The sequence below is a fragment of the Marmota flaviventris genome, chromosome 6, assembly GCF_047511675.1.
Source record: "Marmota flaviventris isolate mMarFla1 chromosome 6, mMarFla1.hap1, whole genome shotgun sequence".
Lineage (NCBI taxonomy): Eukaryota > Metazoa > Chordata > Mammalia > Rodentia > Sciuridae > Marmota > Marmota flaviventris.
The window spans coordinates 13,298,172-13,326,149 of record NC_092503.1 but is presented as its reverse complement, the minus strand read 5'-3'; the positions used below and the strand labels follow the sequence as shown (position 1 = coordinate 13,326,149).

At 38.8% G+C, this 27,978-nt stretch overlaps 1 protein-coding gene across 2 annotated transcripts in view; it reads right to left on the bottom strand.

Annotated features, from left to right (window-relative positions):
* The window catches only part of Rgs17 (regulator of G protein signaling 17), a 98,561-nt gene extending 70,803 nt beyond the window's left edge, over positions 1-27,758 (bottom strand). For both annotated transcript variants that reach the window (XM_071612894.1, XM_027939520.2), the window contains exon 1: positions 27,647-27,758. The gene's annotated coding sequence lies outside the window, so the exon portion shown is untranslated. The remainder of the gene's footprint in view (positions 1-27,646) is intronic.
* Between the last annotated feature and the right edge of the window lie 220 nt (positions 27,759-27,978).

Here is a 27,978-nt window from a genome sequence, read left to right as displayed (position 1 = left end):
AATATACAATGAATACCAGTTTTCAACTTCCTGGAGTTGCAAAGTGAACTATTGAAAAGATCACTGATCCTGGAGTTAGAAGACTCAACTTCAGTCCTCCCCAAGGACTAAATCACCAGTTAATATGTAACAAGTGACTTAAATTTAACTAACAAACTAAGTTTTGGTTTCCCCATCTGTGAAATAGGGATAAAATATTCTGGTACCTCACCTGATTGTTTTCAAGCACTAAATCTGGAAGTGCATTAGATAAATACAATTATGAAACATTTGGCATGATCAAGGAATAAGGTTTTCTGCATGTACTCTTCCAAAACTAGCACACACATCCAGGACTTAAGGCAGGTAGATTGAGCTATTTAAGTAATATGCATTTAAAGCCGACAATAAGAATTTTTTTTCCATTGTACTAATAATTTCTAGTCGTCATGTCTTTGCTTTTCTCTGCTAAATTCCCATGCCTTCATCATTAATTTCCAAGCTTTTTAAAAAATCAAATACAGAAAACTCAGAGCACTAAACACTTTCAAAATGTTCCCCCCAGTTTTGTTATCAAAAAAAGCTTTTGAACTATCTTCTTAATGTTTTTTACATCTCTAATTACTTCTTTATAATTATCACATTCAAATATTAATATAACTTGGGAATTGACATAATCTTCACAAATAAAGGAACAAGGTATTTGTCTCTGAAATAACAACATTAATAATAATGCAAAATCTCAAATGTATTAAATTCATTAAGAATTTTGTTTAGTATGTATTTATGGGAATGTCTGAGTTATAATTTAAAAATAAATAAATAATAAAAAAATTATTAAAAAATAATTAAAATAATTTGAAGAAAATAGAAATTTAAGTGTAATACTCTGTGGGTAGATAATATTGATGAAATCCAGTTTTCTCTAATTCTTGGCAAGTGATTTAGACACACTGAGTAAGAGGGAGAACCACAATGTTTCATCAAGACAAATTCTTTTATTTTGAAGACAGTACATTAAAAGAAATATTTTGGCCATCCCATAATAGATTTTTTTTAAAAAAAGAAAAACAGAAATAGCAAAAAGAGTACAGCATGAAACATAAAGCACGAGAGACATTTCTGAAATAGTATTGCTATGTTCACAATTTTAATTATGTCTGCTTTGGTTTCTGGAAAAACATTGCAATTAAAAGAAAGATTTTGAAATCAAATACCAAGTGTATTTACTTCAGGGAGAGTGACCCACTTAATGACTGAATCTGTGGTATAACAGGCATTTGAATATTATCTACATACACTATTCTGCATAGAATTCAATTTCTAAAACTATCTGAGCAATTCTCCAAAATAAGTATTTTAAGAGGAAAGATCCCAAACTGGTTACCAGAATGCTATTTCCCTAATTTATTGTCAGATTATGAAAAATGACCTAATTATATCTATTATTCACATTTGCTGAGTCACTTCAGGGATACATAACTATGGGAAGGCCCTTGATTTAATCGAGTCTGTAAGAAATATTTATATCTGGATTTTCAAATACACTAAATCCAAACAATACTTAGGATCCAAACAATACTTCTTAAAATTTGAATAAAGCAGCTACAGGTCTCTAAAACACATAGTTGACTGGAAGTATCCTTGTATCCAACTAACATTTGCTAGACATCTCCTATGTCCTATATATGTGTTAGGTTCAAAAAATGTAAGGGAAACAGGAAGACTAAGACAGTCTTCAAGGAGCCAACAGCTGTGTGGATAGAAGAGAAAAGGTGTGGCTGGGAACCAAGGAAGGCTAGAGTGGGTAGGAGAGTCATGGGATTCTGCCTGGATGGTAAGAATGGGGCCAAGAGGGGCAGGATAGAAGCAGTTTCACATACACAGGTTTAGGGTTAGGAAAGGGCATGGGTTCAACAGGATGGCCGGGCTCTGTCCTTGGGGCTGGCTCTTCCCTCATTTGAAAAAACCAGGATGATAACCCCACCTACCTCACTATCTCATTGTGAAGATCTTATGAGTGCTTCTCACTCCCTATTGAAATGCTCAATAACATCAGCTCCTGCAGATTAAAGACTGCAGGTGTCATGTGGCTTCATTTCCTTATCACATTAAGCCAGCCATCTAATCTCCTTGGGTTTTTTTTTTTTTTTTTCCTTTTCTGTAACAGGGGGTGGAGCAAACAGATGTTGACTTCAAGTCCCCTCCAGCTCCCAGGTTATTACAGCTGGATAACCGCTGCTTCATACACAGCAGTTTGCATTAATTTCTAAAATGAAGGGTTTTTTTCCCGCATAAATAACATTTTCCATCACATAATTTTAAAGTCAAGTTTGATGAGTAATAGATTGCCCTTCACTTCTACAGGTTTGATGATTCATGCCAAACTGAATACCTCTAACTTTCATGTTTATTTCAGGTAAATTAGCTTTGTGTGTGTGTGTGTGTGTGTGTGTGTGTGTGTGTGTGTGAATTTTGACAGATTTCAGAAAGATGACAGCATATCTGACTAAAGTAAAGACTGCCCCTTTTTATACCAGTGCTCCTTCCTCTAAACATAACATGAGCTGTAGAGGAACCATCTAGAACCATTTAGAACCTGTTTTGTTTGGAGGCTGTTTCACTCAGTGTCTGGTTGGACTGCAACTTAAAGAGTGAGAAGTAATAGCTTTTAACAGGCTCTTTGACTTCTTTGTTCCTTAACAAAATGCAAAAAGCAGTGAACTAGTCAGCAGTTATTTGTGGTTTTTGGTGAAACATGTATCATAATTACATAAAAGAAAGAACAAATATTTCTTGACAGCAAAAGCAGGGAAAAATTCCCTGTGGGTTTAAACATTCATTCCATATGTTTTGTTTTGTTTTATTTTGTTTTAATGCAATCAGTGTTCATTGAACAACTGTTATGCGCCTAGTAGGGTTTAGACAATGGCAATCCAGAGCCCAATATTAAAAAATCTCTAGCACCCAGGAGAGAGAGGGCATCAAGGAGTTAAGGAAGGATGAATTAGTGGATCCGTGGTCTCTGTGCAAAGAATTTGGGAATGTGGGAACAGGATGTACACGGGGCAGTGGAGTCAAAGAATCAGGCAATACAGAGTTGCAGAGGTGTTGCATGAATTTGTCAGGCCTTGGTCTCAGGATATGTGGAGTAGGAAAGGGGTCAGGCAGAGGGTGGAACACCACATCACCACTAAAGAAGAGGTCAGGGAACTCTAGGAGGGGGTCCCAACAAGTATTAATAAGGGAAGGAGGATATGAGAGCCTCATTGCCCCAGCAGCAAATACTGGTGGGAAATGAAGGAGAGGGACGGACCCAAGGGTGGTTGGTGTCAGAAGTGATGAGTGGTGCAAGACAGAGTCTAATTCCCCAGGGGCGTATCTGGAGGTTTTAGGGAAGGAGAAAGACTGGCCTGGTAGGGACAATGGTGAGCAAGGATCATCTATTCCACCTGGTGGCCAGTGGTGGGAAGGGGTAAAAAGCCACCAATGGCAAGGTGACTTCATTCAGAGTCAGGCTCTGGGATCAAGAAGGTAAGAGGAGGATGCGAGAAGAATGTCTAGTAAATGCTGCTGACAGTGAAGGACACAGTGGAATGGGGAACGGGAACAAAATAGGATATAGTCTCTCAGGGACAGGAGCAAGGATGAGGAAGTGTCCTTGGAGGACAGGGTTTTCTAGAATGACTTAAATGGAGAGAAAGAAAGTAAAAACCTCTAAGATGATTGCTTAACATCTTTAATGAAGATATCAGGATCCAATGCTTCTAGATCATATAACATACATTTATTTTTGAAAAAAGTATTCCAGATATTTAACACATTCTATTCCTAAAAACAAATGCACATTGTGTGTGTGTGTGTGTGTGTGTGTGTGTTCTGAAATGTTATAAAGTACCTATTTTGGGCACGTTGCTTTTTCCCTTTGTAAATATTCTGTCTTTGGTGCAGTGATTCTTATGGTCTCATCCTCCTTCCCCAGCATGATGGTCAGCCCCCCACCCCCAGGGAAGTCCTCAGCCTCTTTGCTTCCCCAGATGAGTTATGAATCTAAGGGACAGGCACTTGAGAGAATCATCAAGTATTCAAAGTAGACAAGGCTTAACATCCCTTCAGATGATCCTCGGGCAGCTCTGTCTTAAAAGTTATGTCATTCGTAGAAAAATGGAAGAACCAGAGAGCATCATGTGAAGAAAAGTAAGACACACTCAGAAAGACAGTCTTATATCTTATCTCTCATATGCAGCAGCTTGAGGGAAAAATCAAGGGGTGATGTTATGAATGTAACAGGGAGACCATTAGTGTGGGGAAAGGTGGGAGAGTAAGGAGAGGTACTGGACAGTGAAATTTATCAAATTATGTTATGTATATGCATGAATATGCCACAATTAATCCCTCTATTTTGTATAGTTAATATGCACCCAATTAAATAAATTTTAAAAGTTATATAATACTTAAAAAATGTGTGAATATAAAGTCAAGTCAAAGTGTAGGGTTATCTACCAGAAAAGGAGAATTTGAAGTGAGATTTTTAATAAAGTCCTTTCCATTAAAAATACTATCATTTTATGGCTTAAGAGATTGAACGTGAACTTGGAATTGACTTGATAAATCAGAAAATCAGCCAGAACTACACATGCTACTTGAGGAATAATGATGAAGAGATGTACTGATGAAGTAAAAGAGAAACACGGGAGCAGATTCTTGGGGTCAACTGAAGTGACCATGTACTTTGGTCTGGAATTATCCATACTCACATCTCATGATCCAACATAAAATTTCCTAGCATTGCTTTTCACTTTCTAAAATAAAACTGACTTGGATGATAAAGATCACTCTAGATATGGCAGATTGATAAATAAAATAAACAAGACCAATGAGCTCCACATACATCTGACAAGCAGTTAAAAGAAAATCCACTCATTGCCTTGCACACACTTTAAAATGAAGGTGGATCTTTCTACCTTTCCTTCTCTTTCTCTCCTAGCAAAGACAGAATTTAGAGAAAAGTGATGCCGTCTCTTTCTATTTACTGTTTACTGCTTAATAATTTACACTGATATATTTTCAGGACTTTGAACTGATCATTGTTTAAGGATTTAGGGGAAAAGAACTGAGCTAAAATTTAAAATTCTTTGTGGGGTAAAATGAAGTTCAAGTAAATATAACCTTGACTTAATTTAAATTATTTTCCTCCTTCCTTTTATTAGAGGATAACTGAGCTAAACTCTTTTCTAAAACTTAGGGGGAGAGGGGAGGAAAGAAAAGAGCTGTATCAGTTTTAAAGGAAGGATGCTTTCTGCCATACTTTTCCCTCTTGCTGGAACTGAAGTGACTTTGTACCTCATGAATGGCTTTGTGAAGAACAATTAAAGAGTTTGGGTGGAAAAAAAAAATGGTTAGGATTCCTAACTAGTAGTCCTGTGTCCATTTCTGATTGCGACACTCCTTAGCCTAATAACTAAGGGTAAGCATATTACCTAAATCCCTACACTTCAACTTTCTTATCTGTACTGTTATTATCCCACAGGGACACACTTCTCCTCAGAGAGTTTGAGGATTAAATGAGTGTGTGTGTGTGTGTGTGTGTGTGTGTGTGTGTGTGAGAGAGAGAGAGAGAGAGAGAAAGGACTTGTCACAGCTCCTGGCATTCAGTCCTTCAAATATCACCTGCCTACTCTACTTCCAGTTTCTGATTAATCTACAGCCCTTCAAAAGAGAACTAGCTTCAATAATGACATCTTTAAGATGCCACGAGTTCCCATATCAAAGACTATATTCAGGATATTCTCCTTGAAAAGGAAATTAATACAACTTCAAAGAACTTTCCCCAAGTCATTCAAGACTGTTTAAGCTTTAATACCTAGATAATCCATTCTGAGAATTCTGATAAATCAAAATTTTATGTGAAGATATTATCTGGCAATACATATTTTTAAAGAGGAATATATTTCCATAGATTGCCATGTTTTTCTTGTCTAAACAATAATAAACCCCTATTTATGAGTTTGTCTGTTCTTTCTTCTAGAAACTCACTTCTCCTAGATACTTGTTTATATCCTGACATAGTTCTTCATGTCAAAATTTGACTAGGTACAAGTATCTGAACTGGAATTAGAATTTACACAGCAAAAGGAAAGGAAATCTATAGTTTAAATACTAATATATATTGGTCATTATTGCTAGAAGTTTTACTTGGACCCAATTTATTCTTTACAATTCTATCAGGTAAATGTTTTCTTCTCTTTAGAAATAAAACCTGAGTTTTAAACATTCTAAGCAATTTGCCCGTGTTCTAATCAATGGAGTTAAGTTTTGAACCTAGTGCATTAGATTTCAAAGTGTATGCCCATTCTACCATATATTCTACCAGCAACCATATTGTATGCTATCGATTTAAAATCATGGGAGATGTCTTTTCTGTATACCAAAGAATTCCTTCCTAGAATATAATTGGAGAAAGGTAGGGTTGTCCTTAGCAGCTCACAGCAAATAACCACAGTGTTGACTACCCACGGTTATGTGGTGGGCTTCCCATCAGTAAGATATCAGATCCACTGTCTGGCGTTCACGCCATTCCTGGAGCCATCTCTCTGGGTACTCCGGAGGAGGTATTTTGCTCTTTGGCAGACTTCTATCAAGGGAAGTGATAAGCCATATCACCTCACGCAGTCAGTAAGTCCTAACAGCCAGACACCAGAAGTGCTGGGAGAGGGACTAAGGAGACACAACAGGAAGGATCTGAAATGCAGCATGCCAGAGACATTTTATCCCTGGTTTCTCTCTAGGGGTAAAATGGGCAAAACGAACTCTTCTTCCAAGTCAAGTAAAGTTCCAAATATAATGAATGTGCATGTACACAAACACAAGAACACACAGACTCATTTTAGAATTGTCACACTCCTCAAGATGATGTGGTGTGGTCCATGAAGGAGTAATCAGCGGCTCTGGAGCTTTTTGATGTAAATCTTTAGTCTTCACTTAGTGTCTTTTAAGTTCCATACTAAGTCATATCCACATCATTCTGTAACCTATTTTCATTTATTTTATTTTGGATGGAAATAAATCCAAATGAAAGCTCACACTCACTTTTTAATGTTCAGATCAAAGGAAAAAGAAGCAAAGAATAAAATTGCAGAGACTCACGAGTTAGCTGAGTTTCCTGTCAATCTGGTTAATCAATTTTTCAGAGAAAAGAAAATTAAAGGTAGCTTAATTTTATAAATCTTGCAACTGGATGAACTGAAATACACTCTCAAGAATGCAGATTTAGAATGCAAAAGATAAGCCTGAGTCACAGACTTGGTAGAACCCATCAGCATATAAAGAAAAAAGGGAAGAAAAAATCTTTCTTGAGCTCTTTTAAAGTTATCCAGAGATAGTTTGCTGATCTGTAGCCCAGCTCACTCCACTGGCTGTCACGCCGGCGATGTCACAGATGGAGATGGTCCCTTAGTGCTCCCCAGGCCCCACTATGTATGTGGAAGAATCTAATCACCGTTGCCAACTGACAGCTGGCCTATTGGATGAATCCTAAAATATTTTTTTTCTCCAGAATATTACTTTCTTTCAAATGCTAATAAGGGCTGAGCCCAAATCATTTTGGTGCCCTCTTGAAATAAAGGAAAACTACAATACAAACATTAAGCATTCTGTTTTCATTGTGCGTGTGTCTTGTTTTATACATTCTATCTTAAAATATTTATTTATAGCCACTGCCCTGATACTCAGTGGCTGGCACTCAGTAGGCACTGAGCCACAACTGCTGAATGAATAAAATGAATTGTACAGTGAGCTCCCGCCATTGAAAATCATTATGGAAGCCTATTACATCCATCTCAGAACTTTATAGTTCAGTTAACAAAGACTGTGGCTGACAGGTGTAGCCTTTCTCTAGAACCCACCTTGCACTCTTTAGCTATTCTTTTTCAGTTTTGTGAACTGAAAACCAGGGATATTACAACAAACCATAAGATATACAGGAGGGTATAACCTCTGAGTAATGATCTCCTGCTAGATTGTTAGTAGTTTCTGTTTAACAGAAGAGTGTTTAAGGAATAATGGGCTGAAGTGGCATGTATTTTTATGATGACATCTTTAGTAATAATATTTTTATACCATCTGTGTCTGTAATTTATTTAAAATGGGCCATAAAATATTACCACCAGTTGACGAGGGCGTGATGGGATAGTGATGTTCCTGTGCCCTTCAGCAGAAGGCAGGGTGGAGAATGCTGCTCTGAGCTCTTGGCTTCTGCCACAACCTGCTGGCTCCTCCAGGACAGCAGAGCCACATGTCCTTACACGTGCTGTGCCTACCCTTTTCTCCTAGCAACGGTATTATGCTAAAGTGCAGTTGCTGGGGTTGCCAGGATATTCTTCTATTCTTGTCTTCCATGAACGAACCAAAGGCAAGAGGAAGCGTAAACCAAACCAGAGGTGGAGCCACAGGTAGAGGGACCCAGAAAAACAAAGTGCCTCTTACGAAGAGGAAATAAATTGAGCAAATTGCTTTGTTGTTAATGCTCTAAAGCTTTATCATTTCTCTTCTTTTGGGTAAAATCAGAAAAGCAAGTTTTAAAGACAACTTAGAAAATAATCGCTATTAAGCATTTTAAGACAAAATTCACCACTTTACTCATTAGAAACCACATTTTCCTGCTAGAGAAAGAGAAACATCTTGAAATTGTCAGAGCAACCTGAAGTATTCTGAACCATAATCACCATCCAGTTTTACACATAAAAGCGCTGAAGTAGATACCACATATCATTGAACAGAAGAGACTATTGATTGTAAAATGGAAACTTATTTGTGAAATTTTATGATGCGGAAGAAAAATGTGCAGGTTAGAATTATTGAATCAGTATATTACTTCATTTGATATCTCAACCAATTCTGTGATAAAATGTCTTCCTTAAGGAGCCAAACTAACTTTCTCAGTTATGCAGCTAAGAAGGGATGGAGACAGAACTCAAATCCTGTTTCACTCCTTTGTTCTTGCTTAGGCCACACTGCTTCTTCAATTCCTTGCAAAGATAATAGATAAAAATAGCCAACTAACATGCTTATAGCACTTTATAGCTGTTGATGTGTTTCTTAATTAAACTCCTTAAGATTTGCTAGGTATCATTAACCCTGTTTTTACCAATGGGAAAAACTGGGCCTAGAAAGACAGAATGACTCACTCAAGGTCACATAATTAGCAAGTGACAGAGCCAGAAATGAAAAAAAAAAAAAGATAAATGACTCTTAATCCAGAACATGTTTGACTAAGGTCAGACATTAACCAAGGACCAGATCTGAAACTGGATGGTGGACAGAAAGATAATTCAAAGAGAAAGCTATCGGTTGGACTGCAAGAGGAGCTTGTGCACATGTCATTGATTTATTCAACAAATATTTATCGAATGGCTGCCATCATCTAGGCTCTATTTTAATACCCAGGATACAGTGATGAATACAAGGCATAAAAATCACACAGAGCTTCTAAGTGCTCTGGAAAGAAACAGGGCGTGGGGGAGGGGCATAGCAATTTTAAATGGTGTTTAAGGAGGCATCCCTGAAAAGTTGACCTTTGAACAATAAAAGGAGATAAGGCGTGAGCCACGTGGACATCTGTGGAAAGAACATTCATGAAAGAAGAAAGAAAATGGCTGAGTTGGGGATGTCCTTGCTTAAGGCTGAGAAAGAAAGGACAGAGGGGAAGGTATGTTCAGAAAGGCATGGGGGCGGAAGAGACCACGAGAACTTTTGAGGTCAATATAAAGCCTTTGGGATTTTACTCAACATAAAGACTTTGGGGATTTACTCATAACCTTAGGCTGAGCAGCCTCGTGAAATCTGAAATCTGTTCTGTGCCAACGAATCTATCCTGAGATCACAAATATGTCTATTTTATCAGTCCAGTTTGATCTCGGGCTACCTAGCAAACAGATGCTACTTTTTCCGTCTTGTTATTGTATTATGAAAGCAAGGCCTCTTCTAGAGAGTGACGGGAAACTTTCCAGCTCTGTGGATAGCTAATAAAAATGCTGAGCATTTTAAGAAAATCCCCTACACCCCCACACACAATAAAAAAGACTTAGTGCCCACTCTCAATGATCTGTGAAATCATAAAGTGTTTGTGGAGGTGTAAGTATGGAATTATGATTAGTCAAAGATAACCAGAGATAATTTTGTTTAAAATAATATTTCAGGTGAAGTCTGACAGCAATATGTAACGTGAGGTTTTCCAAGTGGACAGAGGCAGCTAAAACATTCTGCCTAGAGGTAACAGTGTAGACAAAAACAAGAATGCCTGAATAGCCTTGGCTTCCTGGTTACAGATCCATCCATCCCTCCATTCATTGTGGCTGGGGCATGGCAAGCCTGAGAGGTAGCAGGGACAGACAGCAGGAAGGCCCTTGTAAAGTATCTGGATTTATGCTGCAGGCTACGGGGAGTCCCTGCCTGCTTCCACAGTACAGCATGGCACTGGGACTCACATTTGATTGCTGTGATGAAGGCGTGGAAGACAAGGGATGGAATGACAGGGGAGGCAAGGCAGGTGCTGCAATGGTCCAGTGATGAACTGAGAAGACAGAGATGGAGAAATGAAACAGACATAGGAAGCCTCAGGTAGACCCGCTTAGGTTAGGGATACAGCGCAAAGGAGCAGAGCAGAGAAAGAAGGGATTGAGGTCGCCATCGATGTTACTATGTGAGATTATGGAGATGTCATCCTTTGATGAGCACAGGGAAAGGAAAAGCTTTCCTACTGGAGAAGACAGGGACACCAGTGTCCCAGTGCCAGCAGGAGAGGTCACTCTGAGGTGGCCAGTCAGGGGTTCATGAAGCTCTTAGGACTTTTACCTTAGACGTTGAAAGATGGTCTGGATTTTTAAAGGGGTAGAGAAACACGTACAGTATTCCAGGCTTAAAGAGAAAGAGCAAAGGCCCCTAGAAGTGGCAAATTAGAGACCTTTTTCCAGGGGTAAGTGAGTCGACTCCTGCAAGTAGCAGAGGGAGGAAGGGGCTGAAGAAGGTTGGTCTTTGAATAATACACAGTATTTGCCATTTTCCTTTCGGGAAATAATTCATTTTTTGTAAGACATTTAGGTGCACCACTAATCAGCTATCCTTGATGATTATGAAAGTGATCATAATTGCCCTGATTATGTTAATTGATAATGATCTTGGTATGAATATTATAATTCTTTGTCATGTTAGGCTTTATAAACTACCCAAGCAAATCTATAGCTGTAGCTAGACTCAGTTCTTGTGATCTCCTCTGAAAATGAAATAAACATTTTAGCAATTTGGTAGTCAAACAGTGGCGCCATGTTTTTTTCCTCCAAGCACCAAATGCTGTAGTTATATATGAAGTGTCAAAAAACAAGTTTAAAAGTTTTTATTTAAATTCATTTTAATCTTACCTTGAAGTCCATACGTGTTCTTATAAGTTAAACTAAATGAATTCCGTAGCAGGTGTTTCATGCTGCTTTTAAAAAACTAATTTCACATATAAAAAAAAAAATTGCAGTCAATATTATACTTTCTGTTGCAACAGGTATTATAATCATCAAATTTTAATTCCATCTAAACAACATAACTTTTTGAAAAATTAACATTTAAAAGTCTTGGCTATAAAGACATCACTTGCTCTATTTAGCCTTAAATTATTATCAGTGGGGCAGAGAATGCCTTCTCCAGGGCCAGCATTTCCAAACAAATAAATACCAACTGGAGCATTAGCTGTCATTACCTATTTTCCTGGAATACATTTGGATTCTTTTCCTTCCTTTCCCCTTGGCAACAATCAAATCCCTAACAGCTCTTGATAATTCATCATTTCTTGTTTCAGTGCCATCCTTGAAAATTTGAAAACAAAGCCATTTGGTTATTCTGTATATGAAGTTATGAACTAAAAAGAAGAAGAAGGAAATATCACAGGTAAAAGCAGACTCAGATTGCTCCAAGTGAAATGCTTTAAGTAAATGCTGCCTCTCCTGTAATATAACCGGAAACTTGGAGTACATGTCAGTCACAGGACAATCCACAAAATACCTGCCTCCCACACCCAGGAAAGAAAATACCACATTTTCCCTCATTATTTTAGGCTGCCTCTGTCTCTTCATTGATTTCACCGCACTGTGGCTCTGCATATGACATGGCTTCCATACATAATTTTCCCAAGAATTTGGATGAAATAACACTGAATTCTTATTACCTAAATATGCATTTCAGGACCATACTACTTTTGGTCTTTTATGTCTGTTAAATGTGATCTTAATTTTTTGATGTATCTTAGAATTCTTCTGCTTCAGTTAATTATGTTCTAAATTCTCTGAAATGTACCTCCATGCCTAGAACACTTGAAAGCAAGTTTGGCAGGAAATGCAAGAAACAGCTAAGGGATGGAAGGCAAAACAGGCAGCTCATTCCTGGAGAATACCTAGGGGGAAGTCCGATTTCTAGCCTGAGAAAAATGAGCTCACTTCTCCCCCTTGTGCCCAGAACTTTGGATGCCCTGACCTGAGCCATATATTTCCTTGACTGATGGAAGGCAAAGCAGTGGAATCTCCTTCCGCTGAGAGCTCATCCCAGTATTTCTCAAACTGCATTTAATAGATTTGTGTAGTACAATATAGGTTTGAAAGTACTAATACCAAATTATATCAATTTTTAAATTATTATTATTATTGTATTCCAATTTGACACAACCAGCATGTCTTTGATACTCCATCATTTGATCTCATTTATTTGCACCTAATGTAAGAGTGAAAGAAAAGAATATATGTAAAAAAAAATACAGAGATATAGCTATCCATAGACATAAGTCTATATCTGCATCTATACATATGCATACAAATGTATATGTCAATTTGTTAGCCCTGCATCACAAAGGACTGCAAATACTGCTCTTTGCAGCAAATAATAAACTCAAGCATTAAGCACAGAAACCTCCGTCAGGCAGGCATTCTGGTCTGTTTTGTTCTCTAACAAATCAGAATCTCCTAGAACAGTGCCTGGTAGAGGGTAAGCATTCCATAAGTATTTGTTAAAAAGAGAAAATCTCTTGATGAACCAACCATACACAAAATTCAGCACGAATCTCTTTTACTTACACCTTCTTTTTTCCAAAATAACTTCCTCCTTATTATCTGAACCTCAATGTGCTGCTCATCCCTCTACTGTTGGACAATACTGCACCATCACAGAAGAGAATATGTATAGATGAGAGTGGACTTTATTTCAAATACACATTCCAAAGAGCACTTTCCCAGTGAGTTCTTGCTCTGAGTATTTTTCTTTTCAACTCATTTCCATTTTTTAAGAATATATTCTTGCCCAATGGAAATGTGATAATTTACTTCTGCTCACTGCATGAAAACAATATTCATTAACTTGGACATCCTCTTTTGAAACAATTTAACAAATTCTAATGAGGAAAACATTTGTTTACTTGTATCACAGTCAAACATGTGGTTAACTGACTAATGCAGTTAATATTATCATCAGACTCCCCCAGCATACAAGAAATACTAGATTGAAGATTTTCTGTTCTTTTTTTAAGTTGAAAATACTCTTTGTTACTTCACATGCCTCAAGTAAAGCCACTGGAGAAAGACCAATTTGTAGTATTTGCCTCACATCTTTATTCTGGCTGTGAGTTAAAATATTAAAGATAAGATGAGGGGAAAAAAAGAACCCGTTATTTTGTAGACTTAGATGATTTCAAGGTGCCTTTTGAACTCATTATGCTCCATGATTCTAAAATCCCCTGCCTGTCCATAACCTGGGGGAAATTTCTCTCTCTTAATAGCAAATGTGTACTCTAGACCCTAGAGGCAAAGCCCAATGTGATGCCTAAATAATCAAAACTGTATATTCCCCACCCACCAAGTCTAAGACAGAAAACAAATGAATTAATAAGCAAACCAAACAGACCTTCCATTAAGCATCATATACTATTCCTTAACACATGTTTTTGTTTTAATATAGAAACATTTTAAATTGCTCAAGAATGAATAAAATTGATGCTCCAGGAAATCCCTGACATTTTCCCTGACCCTTCTCCATTGATACATTTGCTTCTCACTGCCACCAACTTTAGTTCTCTCTAAAATCTTTAATAATAAATATTAAAAGTTTTCTTCGGTTCTGCCACTGACCTCAGTCTGCTGCTTCCTCTCTCCTGGTTGATCCTAACTGGACCACACACCCAGTGTTCTCTGGCTCACCCCCTGGTCTGTCTCCAGTGTGTCATTTTCTGAATTCCAGTGAGCTTCCCCCTACAGGCCTTGCTTTTCTGGGTGTAGATGGGCAAATTGATGTATCTTTTAGGCAAGTTGTGAAAGAAAGTCTTCAAAATCAAATGGGTAACATGAAACAATCTTAGCCAATAGGAGAGAAAAGAGTTGCCACAATGTAGGGCTCTTTATATACTCTTCCCATTTAGTCTTTTATAAACATGATCAATGAATATTCATGAACTTACCAGTCGTATCAGTACCCCTGCTCCTTGTGAGCGGACAGGGAACTCTAAAGGGAATGTGTGCTTTTCCCCAAAACCCCAAGTTCTTGAAATTTCCAGGACACAGCTATATCATATCGTATTCTTTATTATCTTCTTAGCTAACACACTTGGAAGAATTCATTCCATTCCTGATACCATTCCATGTAGTTCTTGCATCAATACTGAGGTGTGTTCTTTCCCATATGCACAACCTCCATTCCTCCAACACTGTGCACATTCTGTTCCCTGCACTATTCCATGTACTAGCTTGTGGGAGGAGACACACTGATACCAAATAAAGCAAATGCTATTAAAAAAAAAAAAAAACAAAAAAAAAAAACAGCATTTTTATCCTAGTGTGGATGAAGGGTCCATAGTAGGCTGAGAGTCCAATAATGGCTATTGTAAAGAGTGACATCCGAACTGAATGTGAATGATGAGAAAGTTCAGCTCTGGGGGCAGAAGTGGTGATGAGGTGGCACCCTGCTCAGTGTGCCCTCTCCCCGTATTCCTGGAATCACATTAAGGCTATCTCATATGCTGATTCTTCTGAAGTATATGAACGTCCAGCTAGTCTTTGCTCATAAGAACCATCACTGCTGTACTTAGATCTCACTTTAAACTGCACACCTGACCTTCCAAGAGTTTAAAGAAGAAACAGCAATTCAACAAACGCCTGTGACGTGAGCAGTCACTGTTGATCCCACCGTCTAACATATCACTTTCCTTTAAGTAGGAATCCATGGCATATATGCTTCATAGAATTGGGTCCAGGAAAGAAAATTCCTCTGAAAAACTGATTAACTAATTGATTAACTAATGAGTTCCAGATACCCAGGAGTGGTGGGTCTGGACTGCTGCTGTTCTGTCACACTCCCAACCTTAATCAGGGTTTGTTTCATTGACCCCCTCTCCATTTATTTATCTTGGTGGTTTCTTATCTTTATTTTGTCTCGTTTTCACTGCCCTTTGTGAAAGTGTTTTATTTAACCTGCCTAAAACCTTTTGGAAATGGATGATGTATAAAGCATTAATCACAAGTGCTTTCTAGACAATCACAAGTAACTTCCGCATTGCAAAATCTAATGGGTCATCTTGGTCCCTGGTCTTAACTCAACCTTTCTGCGAAATGACATAACTCAGCTGCTTTTTTATCTTAAAACTTTTTACCAACGCTTTTTTATTTTTTTGTGGAAGATTATTATACAGATGAATACAAATGGCAAAAAATAAAAGAAAAGCATCTCTACTTTCTTGGTTTCAAGGCATATTACAATAGTTCCCTTTTAAATACTTTTTTTTTCATTCTGACCAGCTTATGTATGAACATACATGTGTATGTATGTATGCATGTGCATATATGTATATGTATTTTTAGTTTCCTTCTTTTTCCATATATCCACCCATTCAATGCAGATATGCTCTGGGATTTTATTTAAGCTCCCATTCACTCTTCTTCTTCTTTTTTTTTTTTTTTTCTTTTTCTACTATTGACACCTATAAGTATAAGATTTCCAAGTTTTATTTTTAGCCTCAACTTCTCTCTTCGATTTTCATTCCAAATTCCCTGGAGCCATGTGAACCTCCAAGTTAGAAAGAGGTCTTATATCTCCTTCACATTCCCAATCCTTAAATTTCCTCCATAACATCTCTACCAAGTATTTACCATATGATCTCCAGGGACAGCAAACCTACTACCTTTCAAGGCAGTGCACCTGACTAATTCACTATGACTGTTGGAAAGTTGTTTCCAAGGTGTGGTGGCACCTGTCTATAATCTCAGCAACTTGAGAGGCTGAGGCTAGAGGATTGAAGGCCAACCTGGGCAATGTAGTAAGAACCTGTCTCAAAATAAAATAAAATAAAATTACTTTCAATAGGATGGCAAATTCTCTATGGTGTGTGTCCATTGTTTCTAATGCTATTCCTAAGAGAGTTAGGGCTCATGTGCATTGAAGGCCAACTGTATACCAGGGCATTACACACATCACATTATCTCTTTTCAACTCTGTCCTGCAGTGTTATTGTTTCCATTATACACTGGGTAATCTAGGTCTAAGTATTTCCCATGGCTCTTGTCCAAATGGTTCTCCAGGGGAACCACTCCATTCCAGGTTAACATGGTACAACCTCCTTCCATCCCTCTTCACGTGAATTAGTTCTGTTTTGCAAGCTTATTTCACCATCTGTATCCCATTCCCATGTGACTCGAAAAGGCAGAATAGAATAGAACTGTCATCAACTTTGTTCTGTGAACTTCATATATTATGTGGCCCTCCTGCCATATCCTAAGATCATACTTTTGCTTCTACTTAAATCAACTTATATCCCTGAGGCTTTTTAATGGACAGCACGTTGAACGTCTGTGAGCATTCTGGTGGACATGCCAAACTGTTTCCAAATTGAACAGAGCTTATTTCCTCCTTGTGACTTTGGATTCCCATGCCTTGGTGGCATCTTTATAACTCAGACTCACAGGCTCACATGTTCTGTGCCAGCTTTAAGCCTCCTGTGGGATCTTCTAAAATTTCCACTGACCAAGTCCTAAAGGCTCCGGGGAGTTTTTTCTCACAATGTCATCATCCCACAGGCTGGGCTCTTGGCTCTTCCCCAGTTCAGGCCTCACCTTCTCTTACCTGGACAACTGAAATCACATTCTGATTCCCTTTCCCTTCCTCACTGATAGCTTGATGAAGTTCCCCTTCCAAAGCCTGACCCTAACCCTGTAATCCCTCCTTTGATGAAGCTGCATGGATTCTTTGCTTATCAAGGAAAATTCCAACCTTTCACTTCAAGAGTATCACACTTTAGCATATATCTCCTTTCCAGCCTGATCTTGTGATTTCCTGTGTAGGATTTGGAAAATTGAGCCACACTGTATTTTCTGAATTTTCCTAGTTCTGTGCCTTCTTTTATTTATATTGTCCTTGAGTCTAGAAGGTCTTTCTTTTTACCTATCAAAATTCTACCTTTCAATTTTGAAAGATTGTCACAATCTCTATGAAACTTCCATCTGGCTTCTAAAGCAGAATGAATTTGTCCCACACTCCCACTGTGAATTAAGAATAATTTCCTCATGGTCAAAGGGTGGCCTCTAACCCCCATTGTTCCTCCCCCACCATCCCACCCCCATCCATCAGGACACCAAGTAAGCTCAAAGGGAGGCTGCCTCCTGCCCTGGCCTGTCTACCACATGCTAACTAAATCTGCATATGTGTATTTCCTGCCTTTTGTCCCATTTTGTCCCCTCTTCTGGAAAACTAAATCTACATACGTATATCACCTGACTTTTGATTCTATAAATTTTAAGTGTTTCCATGGGACCAGTGGAAGAGGAGATCCAGCAGCTTTTCTCCAGATTGAGCAAACTGCATAAAATTCACTTTTCCTTTTACAAAACATCTTATGCCTGTTTTTTTTTTTTGTTTTTTTTTTTGTGGAATCCAGGCAGGGTCCCGAGGAAAGGTTCCTAATAATACCATTTAACATTTCTCTCAAGTTCCTGAATTCTCCCAGCATTTTATTTCTCTCTTAGAGCACAATGATAATAGAAAATTACATACACATAGTTTTCCTCTAACTCATCTTTAGGCTCCTTGAGACTTGGCTATGTCTTATTTAATTTTACTATTCCCAGATACAGAGGAGGGTACCAATGACATAGTATGTTAATTAAGCCTGAGGAAGTAGGAAACAGAAGAGGTGAAACTGATGAGCAGCTGAACCTGAAGAAGGCTTGGAAACCTAAAGCAAACACTCAAATTCAGAACCACACAGGCCACATTAGCCGGCGCACCAAAGGAGCTCTCTCTCTCTTCCATTATTTCTGCTTGTCCCTAGTTTAACTTTTTAGTTAGTATCCTCTGAGCTCTCCTTCAGGGATATGACCTTCTTCCCCCCCCCCACCCCCCAAATCTAACCAGACAAGAACTCTCTTGGGCCTAAGTGGTCAGAGGCCAGCACACCAAGTGCCAGAGTTGATTTTGGTTATAATAAGCAGCTTCACTGAGTAACCACTTTGAGTGACGTTACTAAGCCATAAATTCACATTCTCTTAAAAACCATCTCAGTGGCAATGAGCAGACAAGCTTCTCTAGGCACACTTGTCATCCCCCCCAAGTCTTAATAAACACTGCAGATATTAAGCCACTACACTGCCCCATTGTTCCATAAAACCAAACTTAGCATGTGCATTTATTCATTGTGGCTCTTTAAAAATAATATACAAAGGACTGTACCTCATAAAAATAGAATTGACTTTATATAAGATAGATTTAGGAATAGTTGCATTTCAATAGAAAATTGTGGTATAGATTTTTTTTTTTAAATGTGACTGAATCTTGGTATCACCTACAAGAATTTTTAACTATGAAACATAACCTATTAAAAGGAAGTGAGGGGAAAGGGAAAAATAATACAAGGGGGACAAATGAATGACAGTAGAGGGGGCAGAGAGAGAAGAGGGGAGGGGAGGGGAGGGGAGGGGGGATAGTAGAGGATAGGAAAGGCAGCAGAACACAACAGACACTAGTATGGCAATATGTAAATCAATGGATGTGTAACTGATGTGATTCTGCAATCTGTATATGGGGTAAAAATGGGAGCTCATAACCCACTTGAATCAAAGTGTGAAATATGATATATCAAGAACTATGTAATGTTTTGAACAACCAACAATAAAAAATTAAAAAAAAAATAAATCATTATGAACATAAAAAAAAAAAAAAGAAACATAACCTATTGTCAGGTCAAGAAGTGTTCCACATTTTTTTCTTTCCTGGAATTAACATTTATTTAATGGAATTCTACCTCTTGAAATCCCACTCGCATTACTCAGATGTTTAGTCAATGAAATTACTGAATTAATGGGGGAAAAAATTAGCTTCTTAAGATTAGGTCATGTGAATTCACAAAACTGGAAGTAGTTACATAACGTGGCCGAGTTATATAATAATATATGAATGATATTATACTAGACGATATAATGAGTTTTAGCTGAGAGTCTTGTTTCCTGAGCACAGCCTTCCTGGTTTTTATGTGACTTTCCTTCTCATCTCACTGATGCCTGCTCCTGTATTTCCAAGCCTGTATCCTTTATCCCAGTCCCTGGACTATGATGACATAGGCATGGTGGTAGTTATTTTCCTTTCCATTCATGACTACAAAGAGAAAACACACACAACATGAGCCCTATACTGATACGCCAATCATGTGTTTCAAAATTAAACTTTGGAGACAATTCTATTCTATAAAAGGTTTTTCTATCTCTTGCTTTTCAATATTAAAAATGATATCTAAATATATTTTCAAATAAATCAGTAATTTATGTAAATATATGTGGATCATTAGACATTGAATTTCTAACAATAATTTTGTCAAAATAATTCTTCAACATCGGAAATAGAGATTACTGGACGTAATGAGCAGATGAAGAAAGTCTGAGCAGAAATTGTCAACATTATTTATTCATAAACTAGCAACAGGACAAGCAGACCCTTTATCCTTAACCACCAGGAGACGGTAAAACAGCAGTTTTTTTTTTTCTTTGCCCTGATAGATTAAACATTTGAGTTCTTGATATGTTTTAAATTTCAGACAAACGCTTACATTCAAAAATCCCAATTATATAAAATGACAACAATAAGCATCAATTTTTCTTTGAAGTGTTAGAAAAGGAATTTATTCTCTTTCTCAACTTATTTAGAATACTGCTACTACTTACATCTAATAATATTAATAAAGGGAGGACAAAATTTACCAAAACTGTAGGTAGGGAAAATGTTCATATTGCAATTCACACTAGAGGATTTAATATTTGGACTCACAGCACCACAGTCAGTCACATCAGTTTGTAAATTACACAGGTAATTGTATTGCTTTATAGCACGTGTATGCTTTAGTATCCTCATGAAAGATTGGTTTGTCCTTTTGTTTTATCTAGTGAATCTTAATCTTTCTAAACTCATAGGTCACAAGTAAAATGCTGCATGGTTATGCTAAGTAAAAATAAATAGAAAAAGAAATAGGCTTAAACTTTACAGTAGCACACATGGTTATTTATTAACAGCTCAGTCAAAGGTTTAATGACAAGTGTTAAATTTAGTGGCTGGCACCAGGTTTAGCTTACCTTCAAACTCATTCGTTCCTAATGTCAGTATCTTTCTTTACCATAAATAGGCCAGTTAGCTGTATACTCATAACATATTGCTAGGAAGGACTTGATTCATTCTTTTTTTTTCTCTTTGGTACTGGGGATTGAACTCAGGTGCATTCAACCACTGAGTCACAACCCCAGTCCCAAAATCAAACATGTATTTTTCTCAAAGATTATTATAATTTTTTTCTGCCATCGTACTATATTACAAAAAGATCCCTATTGAAGATGGAACTATGATGATATCAGGAGAGGGTGTTGTAACATTGTCATTGTATGGAATATGTGGTCCTAAGGTAGGGCAGGGGTAGCCGGTCTCCCTTTGCTGTCACAGAAACATTTCATTATATGAGGAAGATCACCCAGGGTGCTGGGGGTGTATGCAGATATTTCCTTTAATGAGGGAGAACTGGGGATTCTTTCTATGGGTAGCCTCACAAAGAGGCTTAAGTCTCCTGCCTTTGATGCTGCAGCAGAGGTTGTTAATCTACTATAGGAGCCTTTTCCAGCTTCTCTTCTCCTTATCTCCAAAACTCTGCTTGGCAGCTTGTTTGCACTTTAGGAGTAGAAGTTCCTAAATTTTGAGATCGAATTAACCTAAATTCTAAACCCTAAGAAAATCCTCACCTGGTATTTCCACCTGGTATTTAGGTGATTCCTAAGTTTACAATGACTAGTGCCCACCAGAAGAAAGCAGAATAGTAAGTTGAAGCAACTTACAGGTGCATGCCTTATGGGAAAGGGACATGTGTAATTCATCTTTGTATGTAAAAGTCATATCACAGAGCTTGAAACACAGCAGGTACTCAAGAATGCTTATGAATGAATGAATGAATGAATGTTCACTTAACGGGTTGTTTAAAGGAGCCAGTCAGGAAAGGATCAGAAGGAAAAATTGGAGAGCAACTTAACTTATTAACGTTAATTAAGACAAGTACTAGCAAGAAAATAAAATCTCTTCTATGCAATAGTTTCTTATATTTAGTTATTTATTTAACTCTAGTATACTAACACTTGCAGAGCGGTTGCCAATATGTGAAGCATTTTAGTAGACATTCTTGCGTTTAATCTTTCAACAATTTTGAGGTACATGCAATCATCATTTTCAGTTTTGCAGTTAACAATAATAAGGTTCAAAGAGACTAAGGCTAAATTCCTTATTTGAATCCCAAGCTTGGGTACATTCTACCAAATTACATGCTCTGCTTTTAAAACCTCTTTCTGACTCAGGAGGTTGAGGCAGGAGGATAGCAAGTTTGAGGCCATCTTTTGCAACTTAGCAAGACTCTATCTCAAAATAAAAAAAAAAAATAAAAGGGCTCAGGATGTAGCTCAGTGCTAGAGCACCCCTGGGTTCAAATCCCAGTACTGAAACAGAAACAAACAAAACCCCAAAACTCTTCCTTTTGAGGGCAATATTCCATATTTTTCTACAGATATCATCTATACTAATTAATATAGACTCTGCTGCTTGTGATATAAAAGAATTTGATTTTGGCAAATCGAAAGCTTAAAAAGTTGAAGAGTTGGGGAAATAGGACAGGTTTTGATAACCTTTCATAATAACATTAAAAAAAAAAATGGCTCCACACTCAACTTTGTGAAAGCCTGAGTGTTTTCAACTTTACAGAACTGTTTTTACCAGACTGAATTCATGAAGAACAGAGAAGATATGAGGTAACTGAAGAAATGAAATAAACACCTGTTCATTTTCATTTATGTCATAATTTCCCCCGGGCTGTGTCTGTTTTATTGTAATGCCACGGCCCTTGAATTATAACCTGTGTATTTCAACAGCCAATCAGCAGTACTATGAAAAGCCTATGGCCCACAGGAAGTAAATATTTGCTTTGTGAACCACATTCATTGTCTATAATAAAATTATATTTATTGACACAGGGATTTAAAAGAAAATCTCACATACACAGTTTAAGAAATTCAGAGAGATTCTAGATGTTAATTACTCATGCTAGAATTCCAATTACAAAATACTCATATAATTTTATAAAGATGTCTGCGCATCTAATAAATAGTAAAAATGCAAATCCAGTTCTATTTGAAATGAGAATGCATTTTCCACCATAACTTATTGTTTCTCTTATATTTTCCAATTATTACAAATTTTGGTTCTCCAATGACTAAGGTTTTTTTTTGTTTGTTTGTTTTTTTTTTTTTTTTTAGACAGAGAGAAGAGAGAGAGAGAATTTTTTAATATTTATTTTTCAGTTTTCGGTGGACACAACATCTTTATTTGCTGAGGATCGAACCCAGTGTCCCGCGCATGCCAGGCGAGCGCGTTACCACTTGAGCCACATCCCCAGCCCAAAACCAGGAGTTTTTGAGACCACTGACTCATGTGGAACATTAAGGAGACAAAACTTATCAAGGTAACAGATTAGATTCTTACCTTTTAATTATTGAAATTTTACCTACAACTGAAAATTCAAGATAGGGCATGTTAACCCGATAATGATTTCATAATTGAACTTAATTATTTCATTCTGATGAGAAATGTGAGTTATCGTCCCATGGGACCTCCACCCACTGCCATCTTTCCTTTCCATCCCATTTATCTTAGGAAAACTCCCAAGTTCTCCCATAACACTAAGAACTGACAGAAACAATCCATGAAAACTTAGGTGCTCTTTATGTACAAGCCTTTCAGCAGGGTGTTTGGCAAACCAATGGGTGACCCTGGGCTTCTCAAAGGAACTGGGCAAACTGGCAATCCCAGACACCATGATGGTATCCTGTGAACACCAAGGTAGACCCACTCCAGACTAACCTACCTCCAACCCTTCTGCTGTAGCCACAGTAATCTCTGTAGTCTTTGCCACAGGCAGTCTTTACATCTGAGCATTTCCTTCCCTTGTTTGCTTTACCCTTTTTAAAGAGGTTAATATTAGCAGTTAAATAAATAAGAAAAATGCATCCAAATACCAAAGTATACATGGGCAAGAGACTTTTCTTTCTCAAAGAAAAAAATAAAAATTTGCTTAAGAGCATGCTAAAAAATAATCTGATTTCTTAGTAACCAGTTTTCTTAGTTGGTGAAAAGTAGATGTTCTTACACATCAAGCTTGAAGGAAAAAACTGCATTACAGATATACATACAATTTAGGAATAAGGATGTACATCAGTTAAAACAGAAAATACTGGAAATAACATAAAGGCTCCAAAATAAAAGAAAGCCTAAATAAATTAATAAATTCATTTATAAGATGAATTTATTTTGTGGCGACTATTACATTAAAAATATGAAACAGTGATGAAATAATATTTATTTTCAAATACAACATTCTATGACATGATTCCAGTTTTTTAAACAATGGTGTAATCATGTACAGGATGAACAGGTGTTAAAGTACTCTGTATTGGCAATAGCAGTTCTTTAGACATTAGGATAATTCTAGGTACTTGGCACATACTAAGCACTATGTACTTTACATACACAGCACTCTATTTAGGCTTAAAGCCATCCTAGAAGGTGGATCTTTATTCTGGTTGTATAGCAGAGGAATAATAACTGAGGCTAAGGGCAAGTGAGTAACCCAAGATCATAGCTAATAAATAGAGGAGCCAGAACATAAGGTAAGGTCAAGTTGGGTTCATCATGTCCATTTCTGCCCACAGGACATTTATTTTCTATTTAATACATTGTTCTCCATTCTAGGGGATCTAAAATAAGCAAATATTCTTTTATAATTTAGAAACGAATCAATACTATATATGTTGTATTAAAAGCATGCATATTCATAATGTAACAGTTTAAAAAACGATTCCCTTCAAACATCTGTGACCATGGGCATGAACTTCATGGTCTCACACTAGTGTAACTGGTAAAGAACATGAGCATTCTTTTAAAAACTGTAAATTTTACCTTGGGAAACTTTTGTGAGCCATGTCAATTCCACAAAGTTTATTCATTTAAGAAGTGTTTGGCCTTTTGTTAAATGTTGTGCCATATACAATAGCAGGAATAAATGAATTTTTTGGAAATTAGAAAAATATCTTTGGGAGATAGTGGAAATGGAGAAAGAGAGGAAAAGTGGCAATATCTGTCTATCTAACATCAAAAGTCCCATTGTCTGTGTTTTAAGTTTTCCCTAAAAACTTATATGTCTGAGAATCCAAGACACCCCCCAGTAATGTCATATAATTTTAAACATCCACAATGAATTTTCACTTATACTCTCAATATAGAAATCAGATGAAACAAAATGCTTTCAGCATCACAAAGCATTATTAGTGCCATCCACTGGGTACAGAGTGGTGCTTGCCTTTCCTCTTCTGGATAATGCAATATCTTTGTTGTTAAGTAGGCAGATTTGGATTACCAGGACTCTTAGCAGAAATGCAGCTGAATTGATGCCCATCCCTCTTAGCTCTACCCCACAGTCCATGACCACCCTCTGCTTTTCCAGAAAAGTCCCTGTACTTTAGTGAATGGATTTCTAATATAAAGTTCATCATCTTTATAGCAATAGATTAATGCATAAATTCTTTCTCACTTTTAGTCTGTGAGTCACTCAGGCATTTTTATCAATTAAGATGTAGATTATTCACTTTTACTTGGCTATTATAATAAGGTAGGCGGAAAAGAATACATCTCTCTCTTTTTATTCAAAGCTTCTGATCTGTAAAGGAAGGTTATTTATTTATTTATTTATCTAGCAAAGAAGTCCACAGGAATAATGATGGACTTAGAAATTCAACATTATGAGTTCAACTATGCTTGGACCCCAGGAGATCATCCACAAAACCAAAGAAAAGCTATCTGGTAAGAAAAAGCTGTTTGCCTTAAAACTGCACAGGGACTTCAAAGTAGCTCATTGCTAATTCTCTTCCTTGGAAACTAAGCACCAAAGAGTAGTTGAGGAACCAGAGAGGAAAGAGTGGATGTCGGCAAAATGGACACCCTATGCTGTTCCCTGTAAATTGGGTAGTTTTATTAATCTTTTAGACTACAATTTCAGTTGGAAAGATGAGTGTCCCCCACTGAGATCAGGTGTCATTGCTATGGAGATTCATCTTATTTAATAAATTATGCTACTTGATCTTTTAATAATAAACACTGGTTTTCTCATTTAAAAAAACTGTAAATAAACTACTCTTCCATGGTTGCCCTAAATATAGTTTTGAAGAATATAAATATAGCAAATAAATCTATACTCCTATAAATGTGCTAATTACTATTTTAGTTCATGCTTAGTGAAGAAATAGCTTAATAACAGTAAGTTAACTGGAGAAGGGCAAAATTCTCATTCATTTGAATTAATGAGTACAAATTACCTTGGATCAGTTATTAGTGCTATAACACACATTTAGTGGACAACCACTACTATTACTACAGAAGACTTCAGAAACAATGTACTTGAAGTGTTTCACAGTGTGCAACATTTAATACATATGGCGTCTAGCACCTATGAATACAGGAGAAAAAAAAATACCACTGTCCATCAGAGGAGTGAAAAGTATTTCTCACTTCGCCAATTAAATCATTTTCCGAGGGGTTCATCACCCGGAAAATCAGTCTGTGTGAACGCCGGAAATGCAGATGGCATTCAGTCTCAGAAGTGCTTTTCTAGGTGAGAACCAAACTAAGATTTCTCATTTTGTGTGACAGCCATCCCACGAGGAAAAGAATCTCACTGTAAAACAATTTTCAAAAAAAAAAAAAAAAGGAAGAAACAACTAGGAAGCTCGCAAAGTTCTCCAGAGGAGACTCTGAAGAGAGCATTTCTTGGAGGGTCGGCGGGAGAAGGGGTGGTTCGGGACTCCGCCTGGAGCCAGGGTCCGTGTTCCCAGGGACCAGGATCCCCAGGTGAGCCGGCGTCCCGGGCTCCCGCTGGAGGCGGAGGGCGCAGGGCGGGTCCCCGCGCGGCCCGAGGGCGTCCTTCTGACCAGGCGACCCCTGCTCGGCTTCCGGGAGCCCAGGGACTCCCGGGGCTGGCGCGGGCTGCCCCGGACGGACGTGCGGCCAGCAGCCTCCCGCTCCCGAGGAGCATCTCCCCACCCGCGGCTCCGAGGCCAGCGCTGCCCCTCCACCATCCTCGAGTCCTCCGACATTTTCCACGGAGACAGGGAGGTAGGGAGAAGAGGAGAAAACGGCGGAGTGTCTGCACCCAGCCTCTGCCGCAGCCCAGGAAGAGGGAGAGGAGGAGGGAGACTGGCGAGGAGGAAGCTCTCAAACTGTGATTCCATCGATAATAAAAAGAATCATCATCACCCACGGCCAGGGAGTCTCGGATGCACACACCCGGCCGCGGCCAGGGCTTCGGTGGGCGTTCCTCGTCCTCGCCCCCTCGGTGGCCGCGAGCCCTACCCCACGCCGTGCACACCAGAACTCCCTTCCCCTTGACTGAGGGGCGGGGAAGGAACAAAAGAGACCCTCACCCCTACACACACACACACACACACACACCCAAATATTTTACCATTGCTCTAGGTACTGATTTTTGCAACGCCTTCTGCTTACACCTTCCCCACCTGAATAGCGCATTTCCCAAAGGTACAAAGATAAGGGAGAAAAAATACCACCCGAGGTGATCGGGAGATTAGACAATTTCACATTCGATTCTCTTAACAACCAACCCCCCCCCCCCAAAAAAAAAAAAAAAAAAAAATCCCTGCCGGACCGCGAGCCCCGCGGGGTCTCCCGCCATCCCGGCCCTCTCTGCCGGTTCTGCGAGGGTGCCCCGGGAGCGCGGAGACCCACCAAGGCTTCGCTGAGCGGCAGGACACTCGCCCGGTCCCTCCGCAGAGCTGGAGGGCTGCGAGCGGACCGAGCCCAGGCAGCGACGCGGGATTCAACTTCCCAAAGCAGCGGCGCCGCTGGCAGCGCCGAGACCCCACCGCCCAGCCACCTCCCGAGCCCGGGTATTAGCAGTCGCACTCTCCGCCCCCTCTTTCCTTCACCTCCCCCCCACCTTGAAAAAAAACCCATCCATCGGTGCAAAGCAGACATTTTGATGTCATTTACTTAGCACCGCTCGGCTTCAGTGGCAGCATCTTACCCGATCGCCTGGAGGTGTGGGCAGCGCACCAATGGTCCGAGGGCGCGAGGCTGGGCTGCCCGGTCCTCTTAGCAGAGCCGGTTTGCTGCCATCCGCCCAACTTCAGCACCCAGCGGGCGAGGAGAGAGGGAGAGAGGCGAGGATGGAGGGGAGGGGGGAGGGGGAGGAGGCGAGGGTGGGCGGGGAGGCAGCGAGAGCCGCTCGGCAGCGCGCATGCGTTCCGCGGGCGGGCGCAGCCCCTCGCCCCGCGCGGCCGGAGGTGCCGCTTCTTCCCCGGGCGCGCGGCCGCGTGAGTCACCGCCCCGCCCCTTGCTGGAGCCCGCGCCTGGCCG